The sequence below is a fragment of the Lygodium microphyllum genome, chromosome 22, assembly GCF_053477565.2.
Source record: "Lygodium microphyllum isolate KBCC chromosome 22, Lygodium_microphyllum_v1.1.10, whole genome shotgun sequence".
Classification (NCBI taxonomy): Eukaryota; Viridiplantae; Streptophyta; class Polypodiopsida; order Schizaeales; family Lygodiaceae; genus Lygodium; species Lygodium microphyllum.
In genome coordinates this window covers 35,632,709-35,641,206 of record NC_141156.1, presented here as the reverse complement: position 1 = coordinate 35,641,206, position 8,498 = coordinate 35,632,709, and positions in this window count along the sequence as shown.

Sequence of the window (8,498 nt, the reverse complement as noted above, 5' to 3'; positions counted from 1 at the left end):
TTGGTTAATTGAAGCAAGCAATTAATCGAAATGAGTAAAGCTCTCTTGAATTCTACTTTGAAAGGATTAAAACAATTGATCAGGCTAACCCGGCATGCTATGGATGCCTTTTATTGGGATTTGTGTATAATTTACCATTTTAACCTTGCTGATTGTGGTTACTTAATTGCGTTCTCACCTAATCAGTACGTAGAGCTTGACCGAAGCGTAGGGGTGTGCAAATGAACTCAAAGCAAATGAGGACCTTTCCCATATGCTTATTTGAGGTGAGGCCCTAATGACCTAAGCCCAAGTGAATTACCCCTAAGCACAATGCAAGAATCAATTGGTTTGACCCTAAGGAGTTGATGGTTTAGCTGGTGTGGGTTAGTAGTTTTCCTTATTCTCTATGTGCTTCAAGCAGCTCTAGGGTGCAATGTTTGGAGATTCTAAGAGTTCTTAGGATGTATGGTGAGATGAAGGCCTAGTGGTCTAAGGTTGAGAGTGCTACACCTTAGTACAATGGAATTCATGTGACCTATGTTATTTGAATAACCATAGGGATTTTCCTTCTTGTAGTTCCATGTGCTACTTGCCTGACGATGTTCATGTGATGGAGCGAAAGTGCACTATAGTGATTGGCCCATGGAATTCGATTTCTCTTGAGCCTCGTGTTTACAATGGTGGTCCTTCTTGCAAAATGTTATGTTAGTTGACACACTCCTAGTTGCAACCTATGTGAGAGTGGATCCTAGTCGTGTTAGCTTAGATCACCTAGGTTCTTATTATATGGCTAGTCAAGTGCAAGGTCAAAGATGTGAGAGTAGTGCACTATGGTGATTGGCCCATGGAATCCAATTTCTCTTTAGCCTCGTGTTTACCATAGGTGGTGGTCCTTCTTGCAAAATGTTATGTCAATTGATACACTCCTAGTTGCAACCTATGTGAGAGTGAATCCTAGCCGTGTTAGCTTAGATCACCTAGGTTCTTATGATATGGCTAGTCAAGGGTAGGGTCAAAGATGTGAGTATAGTCTAGGGTTCTTGGATTGTTTGTTGGTCATGTGAGTAGTTGTTGGTCTCCCAAGAGAGTTGTCTCAAAAATTATGACTTCAAGTGTAGCTCTTCCATGATTCCTATGGTTGAGCTTTCTATGCATGAGTTTTAATCTCAAAGTGATCCTTGAGACTTAGGAGGCTCCCCTAATGAGTTCCCTTGCCCGATAATTTGAGCTAGGTACTCAATGGTCCAGGCCTTTCCAATCTACCAGTGGTTCAAATGACATGTTCCCACTCAAGTATGCCTTAGTCCTCAATGCTTTTGGGTGGGATTATAATTGCTTATAGGGTTTGTGCCTTGGTGAGCTAAATGAGATGTTGCTACAATTCTAATCCCTCTATGGAGGATCCTTGCCCATCCTTCGATGGGGTCAATCACCTCAAAACCAAGACCACATGCCACCAACCCAATGAGCAGGCGCCTCAAAGTTTCTTCATGATTGGATTGCTTGGTTTAGTGCTTTGAGGAAGCAACTCAAGCTCACATGAAAGACTATGACTCAATCAATCCTTCGAGGTCTAGGATAGTTGAGATGCTCTTGGTACAAAATACTAGACACATAGAGATTGGGATCGAATACCTTTCCTTTATTGAGGAGTCCTAGCTTAATTATATCCCACATACACTAGTTAAGTCATAGATACTCTCTTCCAATGTGATCCTTCTAGTACCACCACATCCTACTTGCATGTGTCTTTCTAAGGCTAGGTCTAGAGTTTTAGGCACTTGGTATGATCCCTATGAGCATTAGGGTGTTTTTTAGTTGTGTCTGGTCAATGCCTCCCTCTGTCTAAATTTTTTAATAGCAATCATGCTTGCTAAGTATATCAACCATTTCGTGTCCTCATCCTAGAGGTCACTTGGCCTTGGTTGGCCATTAAGGGGGTACAAAAGAAAATTTGCCTTTAAATGGGTTCAATTGGGCTACCTTAAAAGTGCACCTAAGGCATAGTTTTCAACCATTGTGCCCCTATTAAGGCCAATCAGGCCTTGCCTAGTAGTTATAATGCCTTTATGCATTCTAAAGATCTTATGAGTCCTATGTCTCATATTTGGCTCCTTTTTTAGGCCATTTCAAAGGTTGCACTAGCAATTTAGTTGATTTACAGTAGTGGAGTTGGGTTATGCCCTAAAAACTCAATTGTGCATGTCATTTCAAGGCCCAATAGCCCTTATTTCTTGATAAAAGTCTTCTAAAGGCCTCTTTACCGGCTGAATGTTATGTTTAAGGCCTAATAGGCCTCATGAAGCTTATGATCAATGGTATTTTAAAGGCCATAAACGGACTTTTTAAAAAAAAAACACGAGTTGGCATTATGAAAGGCCAAAGACCTTAAGGGCCTAAGTGGCTTGAAAATTGTCTCAAGGGCAGCTTATTCAGCCACCATGGACAAGGCATGGGGAGGCCTAGTCCTCAAGCTATATAGTCCCACTTTTTTCTTTAAAACCCTCTTTGAGTATCAAGTTATGTTCCAAATTCAGACCCATGGATCGCAATTCTTGAAGGGCCATGTCTCAGTCCCAGTGTGGCTTCGTTGGTTTTTGTAGAACCATGAGGTCATCAGATTCACCAACAAACTATCTCGTAAACTATTCAATTAAGTGATCTGCAGTCGCTAGCACATCTTGAGGTAGTAAAAAATGTTCCGTTTGGGGCTGGTCAGTGGATCTCTTTCCGAAACTTTTAATTTTATGATACCCAGATACCGGGACCAAATTTGGCTTGGTTAAGGGAACCCACCGGAGCCGTAGCGAAAGCGAGTCTTGCTAGGGCAACTATCACTGCTTATGGACCCGAACCTGGGTGATCTATCCATGACCCAATAATAATAAGGAATTTAAATAAAAATAAATTGAAAACAAAGAAAATAATGTTTTGGCCCATGTTTCATAGAATTCGATTGATTTCACGATGCCTCAACCCCACATATGGCAATTAGGATAATTTCTTGATGATTCAACCCAATTTCATCACGACTTAGCTCATCATGAGTAATTCAGCCAATTTCATAGCGACTTGACCAAATTACATGAGAATTCAACCCATATCGCAATTCAGGCTTATTCATGAAGGTATGGAGCCATCATAATCCATTCGACCTTTTTATAATTTAATAGACCTTCCTAGGTGTTTTGGCCCTATTCATGAATGCCACATAAAATGCAAAATTGGCCCAAGATCAAAGATTTGGTCCTATCATGAGGAATTCAACCCTCTCAAGCCAATCAACCCTGTCAGGCTCATCATTTGATGGTCTATTAAGACCTACAATCAACCCGACTCGGCCCTCTGATAAACCTTTTTTTTAATGAGGCCATAGGAAAGGCCTATTAAGTTGTGGCATCCAATTCTTCAAAGGCCTCGGCAAGGTTTTGGTATGGCCTACTCAATCATTTGCCAACATCTAGGCATTATGCCTTGTAATGATCTCAAAGATCTAAATATTTAGCATAAGGCCTTATCAATTGAGCACTGCCAATTTAAAACCAACAAGGCCTTATGGCCAAAGAAAGAACTGAGGGGTGGGTTATGCCATAGAAACTCGGTCGTACCTTGCATGTCAAGGCCTAATAGGCCTTATTTCTTGACAATAGTCTTTTAAAGGCCTCTTTCCAAGCTGAACGTTGTGTTTAAGGCCTAACAGGCCTTGTGAAGCTTATGATCAATGGCCTTTTTAAGGCCATAAAGAGACTATCGAACTTTTTTAAAAGTATTTTTTAAAAACAAGTTGGCATTATGAAAGGCCAAAGGCCTTAGTGGCCTAAATGGCATAAAAATGGTCCCAATGGCAGCCTATACAACCACCATTAACAAGGCCTGGGATGTTGGACTGGTCATCAACATATATCCCCTTTTATTGCCTTTAAATCAACACAATAATATTAGAAATTTAAAGAAAAAAATTAAAACAAAGAAAATAATATTTTGGCCCGTGTTTCATAGAATTCCGCCGATTTCATAATGCCTCGACCCGACATATGGCAGCTATGACAATTTCTTGATAATTCGACCCAATTTCATGATGACTTAGCTCATCATGAACAATTCAGCCAATTTCATGACGACTCAGCCCCGATAACATGACAATTCAACTCCACGCATGGCAATTCGGGCATATTCATGAAGGCAAGGAACCATCATAATCATGTTCGACCTTTTTATAATTCAATAGGCCTTCCTAGATGATTTGGCCCTATTCATGAACACCACATAAAACAAAAATTGGCCTAATTGTGAAAGTAAGATTTAGTCATCAATCAAAGATTTGGTTCCATCATGAGCAATTCATCCCTCTCAATCCAATTGGCCCTATCAAGCTCATTATTCAATGGTCTATTAAGGCCTACAAAGCCCCCACTCGGCCCTTCAATACGCCTTCTTTTTATGAGGCCCTAGGAAGGGCCTACTTGGCCATGGCATCCAATTCTTCAAAGGCATTGGCAAGGTCTTGCTATGGCCTATTCAACCATTTGCCAACATCTAGGCTTTATGCCTTGCGATGATCTCAAAGGTCTAAATATTTTAGCATAAGGCCTTCTTGATCGAGCACGGCCAATTTAAAAACTGATCAAGCCTTATGGCCAAAGAAAGAACCTTGGGGGGGGGGGGGGGGGGGGGGGGGGGCGCCCGCGGTTTATGCCCTAAAAACTCAGTCATACTTGTCGTGTCAAGGCCTAATAGGACTTATTTCTTGACAATAGTCTTTTAAAGGCCTTTTTACGAGCTAAACGTTGTGCTTAAGGCCTAATAGGCCTTGTGAAGCTTATGATCAATAGCCTTTTAAAGGCCATAAACAGACTACAATTTTTTTTATTTTTAAGTATTTTTTAAACACAAGTTGGCATTATGAAAGGCCAAAGGCCTTAACAACCTAATGGCTTAAAAATGGTCCCAAGGAAAGTCTATTCAACCACCATTTACAAGGCATGGGGAGGCCTAGTCATCAAGCTATAGCCTTGTTTTTTGCCTTTAAATCAGCACAATAATATTCAGGAATTTAACGAAAAGAAAACAATATTTCATCCCATGTTTCATAGAATTTCACCGATTTCATGATGCCTCAACCCCACATATGGCAATTAGGACAATTTCTTGATGATTCAGCCCAACTTCATGACGACTTAGCTCATCATGAGCAATTCGGCCAATTTCGTGATGACTTGGCCCGATTACATGAGAACTATTCTGAAGCTATGGAACCATCATAAACCATTCGACCTTTTTATAATTCAATAGGTCTTCCTAGGTGATTCATCCCATCATCAGCAATTCAACCCTCTCAAGCCAAATAGCCCCATCAAGCTCATTACTCGATGGTCTATTAAGGCCCACAATGGCCGACTCAACCCTTCAACAAGCCTTCCTTTTATGAGACTCTACGAAGGGTTTAGGGTTTTGGTATGCCCTATTCAATCGTTTGCCAACATCTAGGTCTTATGCCTTACAATGACCTCAAAGATCTAAATATTTTAGCATAAGGCCTTATCAATCGAGCACGGCCAATTTAAAACTAATAAGGCCTTATGGCCAAAGAAAGAGCCAAGACCTAATTGGCCCGCTAGAAAATTGCTTTTGTGGTCAAGCGAAATTTCTCAAAGAGATGAGATCATGGACGGAAGGAAATGAGAGATAGCATCTACAAAGTTAAATTAGCATAAAATGTCAATGACGCAAAGGATCACTGAAGACGTGCATATGAATGATGGAGTAGACTCAATTCATCTTATAATCAAACCCTCCTTCGCAACACAAGATTCCAATTGATATTTTTTCTCCTTCTCCCTTGTCCATCCTTTGAACTCCACCAAATTCAACTATACTTGCTCCCAAAAAGGACAAAAGCAAAACCAAAACACACTTGGTTCTTCCCTAGCACCCTTGGTTCTCAATCCCCTACTTCCATACCTCTCCCTATCACAAAAAACTTGGGAATTTTTATTCCCTATCCCTCTAGTTCTTCAATTCTTCCCTAACACCCATGGTTCTAAGCCCCGTGCTTTCATACCTCTCCCTCTCATAACATACTTGAGATAATCTTATGTCTTTAGTGATTTTTAAATCTTAGAGCCTTAACTTGAGCATTTCTATCTTCCTACAAAAATTTGAGTCTACCTACAACTCCAACAAAAATCCAAACACACCATCAACGAGTGTATTGCCTCTCAACTTGATTATCCTAGGCTAATTCGTGCAACATTTCGAAGCCCAAGCCCATATTCCGCCACTCGACATAGAGGTATGCACGTAGTTACTCAATTACGTGTGTCCCAACAAAAGGGAACCAAAATGTCATCACTTTCATAAGCCATATATTCCAAACTTAACAAAACGTCTATTGTTTCAAGCATTTTGAGCAACATGGCTATGGCTACCTCTGACACAACCATTGCGAACTCTGCAAATGAATGTAGTGTAACTCCACAATTTACCTTCTTGTTGGTGTAGGCTGTCTTTGATGGCTCCATGATCCTTGGAATGTACCTCAAGCAAGCTCCACCTTCTTTACCTCAATTTTGTGCGAGCTCCAACAAGAAGAATGAGAAAAATAAGAAGAAGAGTAGAGGAAGCAAGAGCTTTGCACACAAATCCCTCTCTCTCTCTCTCTCTCTCTCTCTCTCTCTCTCTCTCTCTCTCTCTCTCTCAAGTAAGAAGCATGCAAGAAGCAAGAAGAGAGCTCTTAAGATTGAACACCACAATAATGAGCTTATCCATTCACTTCTAATTTTTTATACACGGTCTCAGTTTTCTTGGGCACCCTCCCATTACATTGGCTTAAATCGGCCTTCTATCATCTTGCACATACTATTTTACATTTTACAACTATCTTCGACTTGCCATGCCGAAATCCTTTGAGCTCATGCCTCACTTAGACTTTATAATTTACATGGGAGTGAGCTCGACTCTCTTTCACAAAAATAATTCCAAATAATTTTCTTGTCCAAAAATTGCATATACTATGCAATTGCTCCATTTCAACTTCTCTTGTCATGCATTCTTCAAATTTTATTTTATGAGCAGCATTTGTTATGTCTTCTTAGGAGTTAATAGTAATTCTTGAATGCATTATATAGCAATTCTAGTATGATGGAAGTGTTTTTAACATGTATAAAAGTATTATTTCCATCTTACAAAGCAATTATTAATTTCATCAAAGTACTTCTAAAGATGAAAAAAGTGGTTATTGGTTTTATCAAAGTGTTTCTTAGAGTTTCGAAAATACTTCTGGTTTCTCAAAGTTACAAAGTTACGAAATTACAAAATCACAAAATAAATACCTAAGCTAAACAAATGCACTTACAATCTTAGTTAGATCTTTTTCCCTATATTTACCCAATTTGCTTGGAACTTCTCAAAACCAATTTACTTTGCAAGCTATTTTTTATGAAGATATTTCTATCCAAACCTTGTCAAATATCAACCACTATAATTCTAAACATTTAAAAGTGATTTTTACAAAAAGAAAAAGTTACCTAATATTGGGTAGCATTGTCATTGTTTATAGACAAGTTGGGGAGTCAACAACATAGTAGGTGAATCTAGCCTTGCACACTTCAATCTTTCCTGACAATCTCATAATTTATAAACAGTGAGAGGTTGGACTAGCATTCAATTCATAGTTGTCTTTCCTTAGCCACTATAACTCATCTATGAATTGCTTTTTTGCAGAAGCCAATGCTCCCTCCTAGCAAAAAATGTCATCTTTGACTTGTTCTTTATTTGCATTTCTTGAGAGCAAAAGCTCTTACTTCACCTACAATTTGTAGTTTTCCCTCTCCTATAGAGTACTTAAATATTATAATATATGCCAAAGCATGGAACTTAGATCTTGTATTATCTTTGAATGCAAACACAATTGTTGAGCCTTCCCTACACCTCTTCTAGTCTTACATTCCCCACATTTTGACACACCATTGCCACTTGCAAATGCAAGTTTGTTCAATCTCCTCCAATTAGCAATTATATTAGGAATTCTCACATATACAAAACATTTAGCAAATTTTGTAAGTGTCTCCCTATTCATAGAGATCTCATAATAAAGTAACTAACATTCATCTACATATTTTGCTCTAATCATGTTGAGCAACAATCTCATGCATTGGTTATAACCCACATTAAAGTTTCTCAATCATTGCCTTCAATGAGAGGTAGCTCTTAAGGAAGGTGGTGGTTCAAGATTAAACCATACTCTACACTACAATCAATCAAAACCTTACAAGACAATACAGTCAAATTCTTGCTTCACAAGGGTAAAGGATTCTGCAAACTTCTTTGGATGGGATTCTCGTGTTTTTTTTATGTGAGAGAGAGAGAGAGAGAGAGAGAGAGAGAGAGAGAGAGAGAGAGAGAGAGAGAGCTCTTACTCGAATGCTTGGAAAATTACAAAAAGAGAGCTCTCATTTCAATGCTTGGAAAATTAAAAACAAATGAGAAAATTGCATGCGAATGAAAGCAACAAAAAG